General features: G+C 55.4%; 1 protein-coding gene across 3 annotated transcripts in view; it reads right to left on the bottom strand.

The window, feature by feature from the left end:
* LOC144728571 (lipolysis-stimulated lipoprotein receptor-like) overlaps positions 1 to 18,841 on the bottom strand; it is a 53,604-nt gene that overhangs the window by 18,197 nt on the left and 16,566 nt on the right. The gene's annotated exons all lie outside the window — the stretch shown is intronic.

The following is an 18,841-nucleotide window of genomic DNA, read 5'->3' as shown; positions in this document are numbered from 1 at the left end:
TGTTGAACTTCTTTTGCACCGTACGTAGCCAACCGTGCTCATCGAAGGTGCGAGGGAAGGACAACAAACTAAACACACAAAGCAGTTCTAAAGAAAGTAGTTTTCAATATAGATTTAAAAGTGGCTTCCTAATATCGGAAGGAAGAGCTTTCCAGACGGCCACAGAAATGCATCTGAAAGCGCACGATGCAAGAGGTCGCCAGTTCTATTCGATCTCCCGTTGTGGCAGTTTAAACTATGGACAAGTTTCTCAAATCCCCCCGCTGTATGAATGGGTAAACAACAGCAAATTTATCGTCAGGTCACATGTGGTGGGGTAAAATGTGGGTATTTCCACCTCTAGGTGTCATTTTATTGTTTGTTGCGGTTGCACCCAAATCAAGAGCCGAATGGCTCACAGGGTAAACCCTAATAAATGAAACTGAAAACTCTTCCAAGACGCCTGAATTAAGGCACGGTTAACATCAGTGGTGAGTGATACCTCAGCTGGCCCTGCTACACCCCCCCCCACCGCTCCTCACCAACCAACATTGACCAGCGTGGTGAAGTATGGTCAAACAACCTCAATGACCAAGACAGAATGGGGAGGCCTTCATTCAGCCATAAATTCACACAGCGCTGTAAAGTGTTATTATTATTATTGCAGATGTGATGGCTTTGATTGAGATATTTTTTTTAAGAGTGGTATCGATTTTCTTTTGTCGCTTTTGGATTGCACTCTCATACTCACAGGCCCTTCGATTACACCCGTTGGGTTGCACTCCCTAATCCCTCACTTTAACATAGCCACTTCTGTGCCCTCTAATCTCTCACATTAACATCATACTAATCCCTCACATTAACATAGCCACTTCCGTGCCCTCTAATTTCTCACATTAACATCATGCTAATCTCTCACATTAACATACCCACTTCTGTGCCCTCTAATTTCTCACTTTAACATCATGCTAATCTCTCACATTAACATAGCCACTTCTGTGCCCTCTAATCTCTCACATTAACATCATGCTAATCCCTCACATTAACATAGCCACTTCTGTGCCCTCTAATCTCTCACATTAACATCATGCTAATCCCTCACATTGACATAGCCACTTCTGTGCCCTCTAATTTCTCACATTAACATCATGCTAATTTCTCACATTAACATCATGCTAATCCCTCACATTAACATAGCCACTTCCGTGCCCTCGCCTAGGAGGCCGCTCTCCTAGCTTACTTTTACATGCTAATTTCTCACGTTAACATCACTAGCCCCGGCAACTTTATAACCCTTGAGCTACACCCATTTGAAACCTTTTTAAACAGTCTGCCTCAGCAGCAGACCATGCTTTCCCACCTGATGATGGACGTGATTTTACCGAAAGAACCAAAGAGTATGGATTCCTGCAGTCACGAAAGCTTCAAATCAAGAAAGAACATATTTGTATAATTCGAGGAAAAATCTAATTGTAATCCGAGTGACGGAGTCACTCCCCCACCCACTGTCCCTGCTAACAAAGAGGCCTTTGCTTCCAACGAAACCTTCATTCAGCCGGGTTCCCAGGCACACATACATGCACACACATTAACACAAATACATTAACACAAATACATACACAAAGACAGACGCACATACGTACAACAACAGCAGCCATTCGCCACTAACTGGTGGTTATGTCACTGCAGTGATTGTGCCAGGCTAGGTGCAGGTTGAGCCCAAGTGAAGTGTTGAAAGTTCACGGACAGCTCACGGGATAGACCCGGGGTGTTATTGGGTTAACTGCCTGAGATAAGTGACAGATGCACCACCTGTACTCCCAACTGCGCCACCTTGCTACATTTTATCCACCCAGCGCTCTGCTCGTTGTTGTGAGCGTCGTTCCTAAGCCTTGCGGTGTGTAAGAGCAACTGGCTTCCAACTACCCAAGTAGCATCCTTCATGAGCTTCTTCCCCATAGGCTGATCTTGACAACGCTGGTACCAGTCATCGGCAAGTCCACTCAGCTCCAGATTATCTTTAGCCGGTGCTGGGCTAAAGAAGAGATGGGCTGATGTGGTACAAGCAGGACGTGCTTGGACACGCGGTATCAGTTCAGATGTATCCCTCACCACTCACGCTAGCCGTGACTCGGGGTCGAACTCTGATTGCCGGACTCGCTATCCACGCACCAACGCTCGCCGCGCACACGCACTAAACCGAGATAAACTTTTTATTTCATCAAAGCAAGACCCACTGAGCTATGTAGCTGTTTTTCAGAAGCGAGCTGGCCTACAAATGATAGCTCAACGAAGTGGCTCAACATCACGTAGACATTCATAGCAGCCAAATACTAGAAACGCGTGATGTCGATTATAAATGTGGAGGGGAAAACCCGAGGAGCCGGGGGAAAAATCAACACACACTTCAATTAACAAAGACGTGCCGCATTAGAATTAATCTTGAAAATTACAACGAAATATGAAAAGGCAAAATTTTGCCCGAATTCATATTCCAATTAAAATATGTTGTTTCTGTCACAAAGCGGCTTTGCCAACTCGGGAAACGGATTACGTAAAATGTGTACACTCTGGTATATCAATCGTTCTATTTGTGAGCGTGGGCCGCGCTCACACCGCTGAGTTTTTCATTAACGCGGCCGCTGTTTCAAATCCTGCCCCCCCCCCCCGCCTCCTCCTCCTCCTCAGTCTGCCAACGAGCGCCGCTGCAAATCGAATTGAACAAGAAGTCGCTCCCGCTCTGCTCGCTCCCACGTGGCCCCTGCGGTGAAATCAACGCAGGGACACAATGGGGCCCCCCCTGCCCACCCACCCATGGCAGTGTAGACACCGAGGCATAAATAAGCAAAGGAAACAAGGAGCTTACGGGGGGACCGAAATTAGCTCAAGGGGCCCCGGGGTGGACAGAAACAACGAGTCCCGATTTATAGCGGGGCGCAAAATCCGCGCAGCGAGTCGTCGGCACGCGTCCGAGACGTGTATTAAATATCAATTATCAACTCGAACGCGAATCCGGATAAATGTCACAATCAACGTATAAAACATTTCTGGCTTATATCTTGCATGTATCTCTCTCGCATCTCACTACAATCCCTATTTTTCTCGACGCTTGCCTGATCTCTCGTCCATATCTCTCGTGTCATTTCACTTGGCTTTTGCAAATTGAAAGGAGGGCCCTCGACAAATAATTGCTGCTCAGCACCGCTGCCCGATGGTCACCTCTCTTCCACCCTCTCGAACCGTTCCCCCCGAGTCACCCCTTCTCAACCCTCGTCACATGCCGCCCCCTCCCATCACATCCCCTACCCGTCACACATTTCCTCTCGGCCAGTGGCATTGTGTCGAGTTGTACGGGCGGTAACGACACCAGAGGGCCCACGTGGCCAGAAGGGCCCAGCCACCGGGCGAGGGCAAGAGGGGGGAAATTATTCACGAGGGACCCAGTCACACCTTGCTCCAGGGCCTACACCAACCGCACCACACCACTGCTCTCATCCCTGCAAAGCCTGACCTTTGACACCCACTATCGCCTTCCCTCTCATCCCCTCGCACACCCTTACTTCTGACTCCCTCGTGAGCCATCACCTCCCACTGCCTCCCATCCCCTCTGGTTCCATCACCTTTCACCTCGTTCCCCGTCTTACAAACAAAACAACGAGTCCCGATTCATAGCGCGCAGCGAGTCGTCGTAGCGCGCAGCGAGTCGTCGGCACGCGTCGGAGGCGTGTACTAAATATCAATTATCAACGCGAATCCTGATAAACGTTGCAAGCTAATGAACATGTGAAACACATTTCTGGTTTATATCTTGCATGTATCTCTCTCGCATCTCAGTACAATCCCTATTTTTCTCGACACACAAACAAAACCCAGATTTCTCCCATCTCCTTCCAATCCCTCATTCTAATCCCTTATGTATTCCTTCCATTACTCCCTCAATCTCTCCTTCTCTACCTCCTTCCCTCCCTCACAGCAACCCTCCTCCATTCACGTTCTCCCTTCCTCCCTCCCTGCTTCCATCTCCCACTCACTCTCTCCCTCCCTGCCAGACTCCCTCTTTTCATCTCTCCCTCCTCGTGTCCCTCCCCCACATCCCGACGGTAGTCTAGTTGTTCCCAGGGAGACCAAGGGTCCCTAAGACTCACACTGCATCTCGCCGCGTCTTCTTGTCGTGTTCTAAGTTTGTGTCCACGTCTCTGGGCCATTGTTTGCGTTTCATATAAAAAAACACCTAACGATCGCCCACTCAGTGCTTTCACATCCCCGTGAAAATCTCTCACATGCATGCTGTAGTCATCATTAACACGATGATGAAGACACGCAAACACAAATGCAAAGAGATGCATACACACAAACTTATATACACAGAGAAACACAGACACACACACACAAAACCATACACACAGAGAGCGACACAGCATACAGAAATGATGTATCTAAGGCTAAAGCATTGGATCTTTGTCTTTGTAGAGGTGTAATTGTGTATGGGAGCGGATGGCAAACAAACACAAGGGGCGTGGTTAGGGCCGTACACATAGGAGGTGGCCACACCGACGTCCGCACCTGCATCCCCCACGGGCCCCTCCCGGGGGGGCCGCGGACTATAAGAGGGGGTGAGCCGGAGGGCTCGAGGTCGAGGTATCAGCTTTAACCAGCGAAGACGGAAGACCAGCTAGAATAGGCCCCGGAGCTCCCCTGGCTCGCTGTCCTTATAAGGGCCGACCAGGGCAAGCCGGTGGCGTGGCCCCGAGAGCTCAGACTGACGAGCAGGTCTGGGAACTCAGGGGGTCGGATCCCAGCTTGACCAGGGCTGGGACAGGTAGCCTCCCCTAGCTCCCTAGTGGAGGACTTGGGCTTAGGTTAGCGGGGCTTAGATGTTGTGTCTCCCTGTTAGCCGAGTAAGGGGACGTTACCCCTTAGGTCCTGTGTATACTCGCTAACTGTATACAAGTTGTGTTAATAAATAAGTGTGCCTCCGATCCCGTCGTCAAGCCTCCTGAGTAATTACTACATCTGGTGTCAGAAGTAAAACGTCCAAAGATGGACACACGAGGGACGACACGTACCAGGGAGTCGGAGAGGGAGGACACCGCGGCCGAATCACCACCAGAGATGGCCGAGGTCGGATCGGAGCAGCCGGGGCCGAGTACACCCGCGCCGCTACGACAGGAGGGGGGGGATGCGTCGGCCGAGGGACTTCGGCTGGCTCACTCCCGCCTGGCGGAGCTGCTCTACGCCGCGGCCGCCGTGTTGGAGGAGATCACGCGGCTGAGAGCTGGAGGGGCTGCGCGGGAAGACGGCAGCAGCCGACGCACGCCGGCATTTCCCGCCACCCCGACGCGGCTCGCGGTTAAATTTCCCGCCATCACTACAGTGCGAGCAGAGGGCGGGGCCGGCCTGCGTCAGGTGACTGCTGAGGGCCAAGCACGAGCCGTGACATCATCAACGCCGGCCAGCGCGTCAACAACGGAGCGACCGGCGATGCCATGCTCACAGCCCGCCCACACTGTAACGTCGGCTGGGAACGAGGGAGCGAGATCCGCAGCCACGGACGTCGCCTTACAACAGCGACTGCCGCCTCTCAAGGAGTTCGTGGGAGCGGCTGGAGATTGGGGTGGCTTCAAAAGGCGGTTCATCGCTCATCAAGAGATGGCGAACTGGACGGACGCCGAGGCACTATGCGCGCTGCCGGCGATGCTGGACGACGACGCCCTGGCTACCCTCACCTCGGCGCCTAAGGAAAAGCGCGCCACGCTGCACCTGGCGCTGCAGCTGCTGTCAGCCGTCTATGGGCCGCCTTCGGACTGCAGGCAGCTGTTCCACGATCGGCATCGGGGCGCCAACGAATCGCCCCTGGCCTTCCGAACGGCTCTCCTGGCCCTGGCAAAGGCAGCTTTCCCGCGGATGGACGAGGAGGGAGTGGACGCCATGGTGGCTGAAAAGCTGCTGCTACTCGCCGATGAGCTGGACATCGCCGTCTTGGCTCAAGACGACGGAGAGATGTCGTCCCTGCTGGTCGCGCGCCACATCCACGGGGGCTTGCGGTCCCTGCGTCGCAAGGCTGCCAAGGGGGTGGCCGGCCATGCCATGGCGGCCACCGCCCTCCCATCAGAGGAGGTCTGCGGGGTGGAGCGGCGGGGGGAATGGAGATCGACGGCACCGCAGGCTCGGAATGGACCGAGCCGCCAGGAGCAGCCCAGGCCATCTGGGGCGCTCACACGTTGCTACAACTGTGGCCTGCAAGGCCACGTTGCGTCAGGATGCCGGGCTCCCCGTCAGCGCGGAGCGACACCTCGTCAGGACGCCACGCCGTCTCCACCCAAGCTCCAGCAGAGAAATACGGCGAGTCGTGGCACCTCACACGTTTGGCCCATGCACACATCCGACACACACTCACGCGCTCAACTGAACAGGGTTCGAAAATCGCCGCCCATCGCGCGCGATTGTTCTGAAATGCGGCGAGCGCTCCAACCGGGTCAGTGGTCGGAGCTCGCCCGTCGTGTCGTTGCTGCGTCGGCGGGATCATCGGTTGTGGTCGGTCATATTGATGGGGTAGAGGTGCGGATTTTAATTGACACAGGGGCATCGGCGACCATTATATCTGATTTGATTTATAACATCCTTCCCGTTCAAAGTCGTCCCTTGCTCCCTGTTGACGTGCCATGCTATGCTGCTAACGGGGGCTCGCTGGGCATTATTGGGCAAATCCGCGTCAAAATTTGCATTGGAGACATTAAATTATCCGGGCCTGTTTTGGTTTCCTCCTCACTCGCGGTTCCGTGCCTGTTGGGGACGGATTTCTTGGCCAAAATGCCCATCCGTATCTTGATTGACCAGGGGTGCATCGAGCTCCCATCGGGCCGACGTGTTACATTTTTGTCTTCCCCCACCACGGAGCGTCGGGCGTTTGCCACCGTGCAGGCGCTCGTGACAAAAACTGTGCGCGTACCCCCGGGGGCTCAGATGCTCGTCCCTCTTAGGTTGCGTCGGCCGTTTGCTAAAGGGGTTGCGGATCGGGGGGTCTTGTTGGGATCATCTCGGGCCGGGGTCAATGGACCCGATTTGCTAGCGGCTCAGACCATGGTGAAAGGGGATGGGGACCCCTTCATTGCAGTCCTTAATGTAGGATCGCGAACGGCCGTGGTTCCTCAAGGGACCGTGCTTGCACACGCAACGCCGGCGCCCTATGAGGAACCACTCGTGGGTCAGGTAACCACCGATCCTCCGTCGCGACCGCATTCGGACTGTGATGACGGATGGCTGGATGCACTTTGCGCGGGATCTGTGGATCTGTCCGACACGCAGCGTGCGCAGCTGCGAGTTCTCCTGAAAGAATTTGCCGACGTTTTTAGTAAACACAAATTTGATATTGGTTGTACTAAATTGCTGCGACACCATATTGACACGGGTGACAGCGCGCCAATCCGCCAGAATCCCTTTCGGCTCAGTCCCGCCGAAAAGGATCATGTCAAATCGGCTGTTGATGACATGCTAGCCGCCGATATCATTTCCCCTTCCAACAGCCCGTGGGGCGCACCGATCGTTTTGGTGAAAAAACACGACGGCTCACTGCGGTTTTGTGTCGACTTTCGGCGATTGAACAAAATTTCTGTGGCAGATGCGTACCCGCTTCCTCGAATGGATGAGTCGCTCGATGCCTTGGCGGGGGCGCGATTCTTTTCCACCCTCGATTTACTATCTGGATTCTGGCAGCTTCCTCTGGATGACGAATCAAAACCTAAAACTGCTTTTCGGACACCGCAAGGTCTCTTCCAATTTAACCGCTGGCCGATGGGCTTACATTCTGCGCCGGCAACTTTTCAGCGGTTAATGGAACTGGTCTTGGCAGGCTTGCAATGGGATTCGTGTTTAATTTACTTGGACGATGTCATCGTCTTTAGCAAATCCTTCGAGGAACACCTCCAGAGGCTGCGTGCTGTTTTTCTCAAAATGCGGGCTGCCAATTTAAAATTTAAACCGCAGAAGTGCCATTTGCTCCGCGAATCGGTGCGGTATTTGGGTCACATTGTTGGGCGCTCGGGGATATCCACTGATCCCGCCAAAACAGAATGCGTCAGCTCCTGGCCGACTCCCACCTCGGTGGGAGAGGTCAGGAGTTTCATTGGGTTCGCGTCGTACTATCGACGGTTTGTGGCTGACTTCGCTACGATCGCGAAACCATTGCATGCCTTGACGTCCAAGGGAGTCAGGTTTCATTGGGGGCTGGAGGAAGAGGCTGCTTTTCACGCCCTCCGGAATGCCCTGGTGGGGGCTCCGCCGTTGAATTACCCCGACTTCTCACAACCCTTCTTGCTCGATACAGATGCAAGTAACACGGGCATCGGGGGCGTGCTGTCCCAACTCATTGGGGGCGTAGAGCATGTGGTGGCTTACGGTAGTCGGGTACTGTCTCCAGCGGAACAACGGTACTGCGTTACCCGTCGGGAATTATTGGCAATTGTTTATTTCATTCAGCAGTACCGCCCATATCTGTACGGTCGGCGTTTCACCGTCCGTACAGATCATGCGGCCCTACAGTACGCTCTGCGGGTTCAACAACCATCGGGCCAGTTGTCTCGATGGTTGGAGATTCTCCAGGACTACGACTTTGTCACCACATATCGTAAGGGCGTCCGCCACACGAACGCTGACGCCCTGTCACGGTTGCCACCCACTTCGGAGTGCGCTTGCCTCCTGGGTTCGGGGCGTTGTAGGCCCCCGAACGTCACCACCGATTCGGTCCTCGTGGCCGCCGCCGATGCGCCTTTGGCTTCGGGTCCTATCGAGCAAGAAGGGAGGGATTCGTTGCTGGGGTTGTCGGTCGCGGAATGGGGACGCCTCCAAATGGAGGACACCTCCCTCCTCGCTCTGCGCCGTCGCGCAGGGGGGGTTGGGCAGGGGGTGGCGAACATTGACTCGTGGGGGTTGTTCCAGGGTCTTTTAATGCACTGGGACGGAAAAACCCGCCGCCAGCAGCTCGTGGTGCCTGCAGCATTGAGGGGTAAGGTGGTATGGGCTGTTCATGAGCGGCTTCTGCACTTGGGGGTTCACAAGACCTTTGCCACGCTCCAGCTCGATTTCTTCTGGCCGGGCATGGCAAAGGACGTGGGGGATCTCCTGGGGTCGTGCACGCAATGCGCGCAGCGAAAGCCACCAGCTAGGGGGTCCAACCCTCCGCTGCAGTCCATAAAGGTTTCCCGGGTTAACGAGCTCGTTGCGCTAGACATACTCGGCCCATTTCCCGCTACACCCAGGGGAAATAGGTATTTATTGACAGGGGTCGAATACTTCACGAGATGGCCTATGGCCTGGCCCCTGGCCAACCAGTCGGCAGCAGCCATCGCGGAGGCCTTTGTCCAGGGCTATGTCCTCGACAAAGGTGCTCCGGAACGGCTGCTTACTGACCAGGGTAAGAATTTTTCGGGAAAACTCCTCCGCGAGGTGTGCGACCTCTTGGGTACGGAAAAAATTCGGACCTCCCCGTATCACCCTCAAACTGACGGGATGGTGGAACGGCTACATCGGACCATCACGTCTATGCTGTCCCAACAGGTGTCCGAATCCCAGACAGATTGGGACCTTCGCATAGCCGGTGTGTTGCAGGCCTACAGGATGGCTCCCCATGCGGCCACCGGATTTTCCCCTTTCTTTTTAATGTATGGCCGCGAGGCTAACCCCCCTGTGACGACCCAGCTGAAGCTCTCGGCGCCTCAGGCGAAGTCTACCTTGTCCGAACACGTTAAATTTAACATCAGCAAATTGTCTGAGGCGCGGGAAGCGGCCGTGCAAAATTCTGAACTCCGCCAGAAGGCGAACGAGAGGCTTCGGCTGGGGCGGGTACATGTGTTCAAATGGAAACCAGGGGACAGGGCATGGTTGCACTGTCCCCAGGTGCCACTGGCAACCTCGTCAAAGTTGGTACGGCCGTGGCGGGGGCCAGTGGAGGTCGTACAGGTCTTACGGCCGCAATGTGTTCGCGTCAAATGGGGGAGGCGTCGGTGGTACGTGCACCCCTCAAGGTTGAAACCGTTCATTGCGCCGGCCCGTGGTTCACACACACACACGCATGGCCAAACGTGTGAGGGGTCCGCCGACTCCCCGACGTCGCTGCTCTCGCCTGACATGACGTCAACTGTTCCATCTCCAGGTGCAACAGGAGTGACGGGTCCACGCCCGCCAACCCCTCCCGGAGGGGTCGGGGGTCACTCGGCAGCGACGCCAGACTCTCTTGCACCCGGACCGTCACCAACCACCACTGAGCGTGCCGGGTCGAGCCCTTGTGACGGGCCCGCCGCGAGAACGCGCGCCAAAACGCGCAGACTATTGTGAGGTCGGCCGTTGGGGGGCCCTTGCGGACAGTGGGGGAGGGACATCCGGAGCGCGTGTATATATGTTGGGTTTGCGGAATGGGGTATTTATTCGGGAGGGTGCGCCGGGTTATTTTTTTTCTCTTTCTTCTTCTACCTGTTCCTGTTGTTGTTGTTGTTATGACTGTTATCGTTCTTGTTAAATTTACGCGAGGCACACACGGTTTTGGGGAGGCATGCACCTTTATTCTGGTTTTGTTGCAGCCGGGGACGGCTGCGAGCTGTACAGGGGGGGGTGATGTAGAGGTGTAATTGTGTATGGGAGCGGATGGCAAACAAACACAAGGGGCGTGGTTAGGGCCGTACACATAGGAGGTGGCCACACCGACGTCCGCACCTGCATCCCCCACGGGCCCCTCCCGGGGGGGCCGCGGACTATAAGAGGGGGTGAGCCGGAGGGCTCGAGGTCGAGGTATCAGCTTTAACCAGCGAAGACGGAAGACCAGCTAGAATAGGCCCCGGAGCTCCCCTGGCTCGCTGTCCTTATAAGGGCCGACCAGGGCAAGCCGGTGGCGTGGCCCCGAGAGCCCAGACTGACGAGCAGGTCTGGGAACTCAGGGGGTCGGATCCCAGCTTGACCAGGGCTGGGACAGGTAGCCTCCCCTAGCTCCCTAGTGGAGGACTTGGGCTTAGGTTAGCGGGGCTTAGATGTTGTGTCTCCCTGTTAGCCGAGTAAGGGGACGTTACCCCTTAGGTCCTGTGTATACTCGCTAACTGTATACAAGTTGTGTTAATAAATAAGTGTGCCTCCGATCCCGTCGTCAAGCCTCCTGAGTAATTACTACATCTTTGTGTGTGTCTGTGTATATATGTGGGGAGCGGTAGTGTCGTGGTTAGCACGCTGCGCTATGAACCCGGCGACCCGAGTTTGATTCTCACTCACGGCCAACACCAGTGACGAGTATCTGAACCATTCCTGGGCCTCCCCTAGGTCGAGTCAGCCTCAAATACCCGGTGTGGTGCGTAAACATCGCCGTTCGGGAGACAAAGGCAGCCGGGCGTGGTGTTGGCCACCCACCCACTCGTATGTCATTCCGGCCTTCATTGGTGCTCACTAACAGCACTTGCCCCAAAAGTCTGGTAAGCCTATACAGGGGATCTTTGTCTTCATATGTGTGTCTAAAATGCAAAGTGGGGGAGCACAGGCAGTGCATCTGCCAGTCATCTGGGTTAACCCATAACACCTGGACCTGCCTCATGATCTCAAACCAGCAGCAGCCTCTGCCACTTCATGAGGCCTCAAAGGGCACCTAGCCTGGTGCAAGCACTGATAAATGAAAATTAAATAAATGAAAAACTGAAACTGATGTCATGTCATCATCACTTTGTGCAAAAATTGTGGCTGTTGTTGGCTAACAATCACTGACCCAACACTTTTGTAGCCTCATAAGAACCTCACAAACGTGTTCAGTTAGTACGGTCGCCTACACGGAACCCGATGATTTACGAAATGTAACTGAAGTAAGCATCACTTGGGTTTTTTCGTCGCTTCTAAATGACTGTGTTGAGCCTGCAAATCCATCACCGTGGAACGTGCCCATACACCCGTAAGCGGACGCTGTAAGCGCACCTCATAAATTATTTTCGCAGTGGCGTACAGCACAAAATGACAGCCTCGCCGTTCAAATGGCTTACACCCCCGTGTCCCATTGGTTAGCTGTCAAGCTGTAACGGCTCACACGTGCAAACGCGAGCTTGGACATGTGCCACTTGCAGGCCCTTCAGCACACACGCCGGATTGGTGGGGCGTGAGTGGTCTACACCGATTGGTGGGGCGTGAGTGGTAGACACCGATTGGTGGGGCGTGAGTGGTACACACTGATTGGTGGGGCGTGAGTGGTAGACACCGATTGGTGGGGCGTGAGTGGTCTACACCGATTGGTGGGGCGCGAGTGGTACACACCGATTGGTGGGGCGTGAGTGGTAGACACCGATTGGTGGAGCGTGAGTGGTAGACACCGATTGGTGGGGCGTGAGTGGTAGACACCGATTGGTGGGGCGTGAGTGGTAGACACCGATTGGTGGGGCGTGAGTGGTAGACACCGATTGGTGGGACGTGAGTGGTAGACACCGATTGGTGGGGCGTGAGTGGTAGACACCGATTGGTGGGACGTGAGTGGTAGACACCGATTGGTGGGGCGGGAGTGGTAGACACCGATTGGTGGGGCGTGAGTGGTAGACACCGATTGGTGGGGCGTGAGTGGTAGACACCGATTGGTGGGGCGTGAGTGGTAGACACCGATTGGTGGGGCGTGAGTGGTAGACACCGATTGGTGGGACGTGAGTGGTAGACACCGATTGGTGGGGCGTGAGTGGTAGACACCGATTGGTGGGGCGTGAGTGGTACACACCGATTGGTGGGGCGTGAGTGGTAGACACCGATTGGTGGGGCGTGAGTGGTAGACACCGATTGGTGGGGCATGAGTGGTACACACCGATTGGTGGGGCGTGAGTGGTAGACACCGATTGGTGGGGCGTGAGTGGTAGACACCGATTGGTGGGGCGTGAGTGGTACACACCGATTGGTGGGGCGTGAGTGGTAGACACCGATTGGTGGGGCGTGAGTGGTAGACACCGATTGGTGGGACGTGAGTGGTAGACACCGATTGGTGGGGCGTGAGTGGTAGACACCGATTGGTGGGGCGTGAGTGGTAGACACCGATTGGTGGGACGTGAGTGGTAGACACCGATTGGTGGGGCGTGAGTGGTAGACACCGATTGGTGGGGCGTGAGTGGTAGACACCGATTGGTGGGACGTGAGTGGTAGACACCGATTGGTGGAGCGTGAGTGGTAGACACCGATTGATGGGACGTGAGTGGTAGACACCGATTGGTGGGACGTGAGTGGTAGACACCGATTGGTGGGACGTGAGTGGTAGAAACCGATTGGTGGGACGTGAGTGGTAGACACCGATTGGTGGGACGTGAGTGGTAGAAACCGATTGGTGGGACGTGAGTGGTAGACACCGATTGGTGGGACGTGAGTGGTAGACACCGATTGGTGGGACGTGAGTGGTAGACACCGATTGGTGGGACGTGAGTGGTAGAAACCGATTGGTGGGACGTGAGTGGTAGACACCGATTGGTGGAGCGTGAGTGGTAGACACCGATTGATGGGACGTGAGTGGTAGACACCGATTGGTGGGACGTGAGTGGTAGACACCGATTGGTGGGGCGTGAGTGGTAGACACCGATTGGTGGGGCGTGAGTGGTAGACACCGATTGGTGGGGCGTGAGTGGTAGACACCGATTGGTGGGGCGTGAGTGGTCTACACCGATTGGTGGGGCGTGAGTGGTCTACACCGATTGGTGGGGCGTGAGTGGTACACACCGATTGGTGGGGCGTGAGTGGTCTACACCGATTGGTGGGGCGTGAGTGGTCTACACCGATTGGTGGGGCGTGAGTGGTAGACACCGATTGGTGGGGCGTGAGTGGTACACACCGATTGGTGGGGCGTGAGTGGTAGACACCGATTGGTGGGGCGTGAGTGGTCTACACCGATTGGTGGGGCGTGAGTGGTCTACACCGATTGGTGGGGCGTGAGTGGTAGACACCGATTGGTGGGGCGTGAGTGGTACACACCGATTGGTGGGGCGTGAGTGGTAGACACCGATTGGTGGGGCGTGAGTGGTAGACACCGATTGGTGGGACGTGAGTGGTAGACACCGATTGGTGGGGCGTGAGTGGTAGACACCGATTGGTGGGACGTGAGTGGTAGACACCGATTGGTGGGGCGTGAGTGGTAGACACCGATTGGTGGGACGTGAGTGGTAGACACCGATTGGTGGAGCGTGAGTGGTAGACACCGATTGGTGGGGCGTGAGTGGTAGACACCGATTGGTGGGGCGTGAGTGGTCTACACCGATTGGTGGGGCATGAGTGGTAGACACCGATTGGTGGGGCGTGAGTGGTAGACACCGATTGGTGGGGCGTGAGTGGTAGACACCGATTGGTGGGGCGTGAGTGGTAGACACCGATTGGTGGGACGTGAGTGGTAGACACCGATTGGTGGGGCGTGAGTGGTAGACACCGATTGGTGGGACGTGAGTGGTAGACACCGATTGGTGGGGCGTGAGTGGTACACACCGATTGGTGGGGCGTGAGTGGTAGACACCGATTGGTGGGGCGTGAGTGGTAGACACCGATTGGTGGGACGTGAGTGGTAGACACCGATTGGTGGGACGTGAGTGGTAGACACCGATTGGTGGGACGTGAGTGGTAGACACCGATTGGTGGGACGTGAGTGGTAGACACCGATTGGTGGGGCGTGAGTGGTAGACACCGATTGGTGGGGCGTGAGTGGTAGACACCGATTGGTGGGGCGTGAGTGGTCTACACCGATTGGTGGGACGTGAGTGGTAGACACCGATTGGTGGGGCGTGAGTGGTCTACACCGATTGGTGGGGCGTGAGTGGTAGACACCGATTGGTGGGGCGTGAGTGGTAGACACCGATTGGTGGGGCGTGAGTGGTAGACACCGATTGGTGGGGCGTGAGTGGTCTACACCGATTGGTGGGACGTGAGTGGTAGACACCGATTGGTGGGACGTGAGTGGTAGACACCGATTGGTGGGGCGTGAGTGGTACACACCGATTGGTGGGGCGTGAGTGGTAGACACCGATTGGTGGGGCGTGAGTGGTAGACACCGATTGGTGGGACGTGAGTGGTAGACACCGATTGGTGGGGCGTGAGTGGTAGACACCGATTGGTGGGACGTGAGTGGTAGACACCGATTGGTGGGGCGTGAGTGGTAGACACCGATTGGTGGGGCGTGAGTGGTAGACACCGATTGGTGGGGCGTGAGTGGTAGACACCGATTGGTGGGGCGTGAGTGGTCTACACCGATTGGTGGGACGTGAGTGGTAGACACCGATTGGTGGGGCGTGAGTGGTCTACACCGATTGGTGGGGCGTGAGTGGTAGACACCGATTGGTGGGGCGTGAGTGGTAGACACCGATTGGTGGGGCGTGAGTGGTAGACACCGATTGGTGGGGCGTGAGTGGTCTACACCGATTGGTGGGACGTGAGTGGTAGACACCGATTGGTGGGACGTGAGTGGTAGACACCGATTGGTGGGGCGTGAGTGGTAGACACCGATTGGTGGGGCGTGAGTGGTAGACACCGATTGGTGGGACGTGAGTGGTAGACACCGATTGGTGGGGCGTGAGTGGTAGACACCGATTGGTGGAGCGTGAGTGGTAGACACCGATTGATGGGGCGTGAGTGGTAGACACCGATTGGTGGGACGTGAGTGGTAGACACCGATTGGTGGGGCGTGAGTGGTAGACACCGATTGGTGGGGCGTGAGTGGTAGACACCGATTGGTGGGGCGTGAGTAGTAGACACCGATTGGTGGGGCGTGAGTGGTAGACACCGATTGGTGGGGCGTGAGTGGTAGACACCGATTGGTGGGGCGTGAGTGGTAGACACCGATTGATGGGACGTGAGTGGTAGACACCGATTGGTGGGACGTGAGTGGTAGACACCGATTGATGGGACGTGAGTGGTAGACACCGATTGGTGGGGCGTGAGTGGTAGACACCGATTGGTGGGGCGTGAGTGGTAGACACCGATTGGTGGGGCGTGAGTGGTAGACACCGATTGGTGGGGCGTGAGTAGTAGACACCGATTGGTGGAGCGTGAGTGGTCTACACCGATTGGTGGGGCGTGAGTGGTCTACACCGATTGGTGGGGCGTGAGTAGTAGACACCGATTGGTGGGACGTGAGTGGTAGACACCGATTGGTGGGGCGTGAGTGGTAGACACCGATTGGTGGGGCGTGAGTAGTAGACACCGATTGATGGGACGTGAGTGGTAGACACCGATTGATGGGACGTGAGTGGTAGACACCGATTGGTGGGGCGTGAGTGGTAGACACCGATTGGTGGGGCGTGAGTGGTAGACACCGATTGGTGGGGCGTGAGTGGTAGACACCGATTGGTGGGGCGTGAGTGGTAGACACCGATTGGTGGGGCGTGAGTAGTAGACACCGATTGGTGGAGCGTGAGTGGTCTACACCGATTGGTGGGGCGTGAGTGGTCTACACCGATTGGTGGGGCGTGAGTGGTACACACCGATTGGTGGGGCGTGAGTGGTAGACACCGATTGGTGGGGCGTGAGTGGTAGACACCGATTGGTGGGACGTGAGTGGTAGACACCGATTGGTGGGGCGTGAGTGGTACACACCGATTGGTGGGACGTGAGTGGTAGACACCGATTGGTGGGACGTGAGTGGTAGACACCGATTGGTGGGGCGTGAGTGGTAGACACCGATTGGTGGGACGTGAGTGGTAGACACCGATTGGTGGGGCGTGAGTGGTAGACACCGATTGGTGGGGCGTGAGTGGTAGACACCGATTGGTGGGACGTGAGTGGTAGACACCGATTGGTGGGGCGTGAGTGGTAGACACCGATTGGTGGGGCGTGAGTGGTAGACACCGATTGGTGGGGCGTGAGTGGTAGACACCGATTGGTGGGACGTGAGTGGTAGACACCGATTGGTGGGACGTGAGTGGTAGACACCGATTGGTGGGGCGTGAGTGGTAGACACCGATTGGTGGGGCGTGAGTGGTAGACACCGATTGGTGGGACGTGAGTGGTAGACACCGATTGGTGGGGCGTGAGTGGTCTACACCGATTGGTGGGGCGTGAGTGGTACACACCGATTGGTGGGGCGTGAGTGGTAGACACCGATTGGTGGGGCGTGAGTGGTAGACACCGATTGGTGGGACGTGAGTGGTACACACCGATTGGTGGGGCGTGAGTGGTAGACACCGATTGGTGGAGCGTGAGTGGTCTACACCGATTGGTGGGGCGTGAGTGGTACACACCGATTGGTGGGGCGTGAGTGGTAGACACCGATTGGTGGAGCGTGAGTGGTAGACACCGATTGATGGGACGTGAGTGGTAGACACCGATTGGTGGGACGTGAGTGGTAGACACCGATTGGTGGAGCGTGAGTGGTAGACACCGATTGATGGGACGTGAGTGGTAGACACCGATTGGTGGGACGTGAGTGGTAGACACCGATTGGTGGGGCGTGAGTGGTAGACACCGATTGATGGGACGTGAGTGGTAGACACCGATTGGTGGGGCGTGAGTGGTAGACACCGATTGGTGGGGCGTGAGTGGTAGACACCGATTGGTGGGGCGTGAGTGGTAGACACCGATTGGTGGGGCGTGAGTGGTAGACACCAATTGGTGGGGCGTGAGTGGTAGACACCGATTGGTGGAGCGTGAGTGGTAGACACCGATTGGTGGGGCGTGAGTGGTAGACACCGATTGGTGGGGCGTGAGTGGTAGACACCGATTGGTGGGGCGTGAGTGGTATATGACAATTAGTGGGGTGCCATGAAGGGCTCAAACCCCACGGAATTCCAGGGGAAACTTGGTGGGGTTCAGTGAGAGAGCCCCTTTTGGCGGGATTAAGGGAATGGTTTGCGAAGGGGATAGCATCTGTTGAGGAGGTTCAACAAGGCTGGGGTATGAGGGTTGGGGTAACAGGTAACAGGTAATAGATAACAGATAACAGGATATGAGGGTTGGGGTAACAAGCTCTCAGCGTTCACTCTGATCTGTACTCCACGCGCTTCGTGTTGCTGGCTACAATAAAAGCCATTCGGTAACTGCACGTTAGAGTCCTCCTTTTTCATATCTATAAATACACTGTCACGGGCCCAACTAAAAAGGAGTGTTTTTTAATAATGAAACACGTTCAAAAATGCACTTTAAATAATGGAGCGAAAATACTTGTTTGATTTTGTGTCAAGGTGTAAGAGATGTGAGCCCAAGTTTTACGGCTCACAAACTATAACCAGCATCATCATCATCATCACCAGCATCATCGTCACCACCACCAGGAATCGAGAATGCACGTAGAATAATACAGAATAAACACAGAATACACACGGAATATACACGGAATACATACGGAATATACACGGAATATATAAGGAATATGCGCAGAATACACACGAAATATTCACGGAATATACACAGAATACACACAAAATATGCGCAGAATACACACAGAATATTCACATAATATGCGCAGGATACACAGCGACGCGGCCTAGGAGAAGCACTTTCGCCGATTGTCACTGCGGAGGTTCACGGTTTGAATCCAGCGGCCGCCCTGGATATTACTCTGATGTGCGCAGTAGGGGGGAGAAAATACTACGCGACATCTGCAACTCAGTGAGCGGTAAAGTTCCCCTGACGTGATTCGCGAGAGCAGGACATTGTGTGCCGGCGTCAGGGCTCCTCGTTTGGCAAATGTGGACACTGACGCCGCTAATTACTCAATTTGGATTACGCACACACAGCGGTAATCATGGCCCCCTACTGGCAGACTAATACCGCAGGTCACTTTTACAAATTGCAACATATCTCAGTCTCTTGAGTTCTCGCCTGGTTACACTAAATACATTTGAGGAATATCGTGCCAACGTACGAAGAAGTGCCCATTTGCATCACCACAAGCCAGTGCAGAAAG

This window comes from Lampetra planeri, chromosome 29 (genome assembly GCF_965212315.1).
Source record: "Lampetra planeri chromosome 29, kcLamPlan1.2.h2, whole genome shotgun sequence".
In the NCBI taxonomy this organism is placed as follows: Eukaryota; Metazoa; Chordata; class Hyperoartia; order Petromyzontiformes; family Petromyzontidae; genus Lampetra; species Lampetra planeri.
The sequence above is the reverse complement of the archived record's forward strand: the minus strand, read 5'-3'. Positions and strand labels throughout refer to the sequence as shown.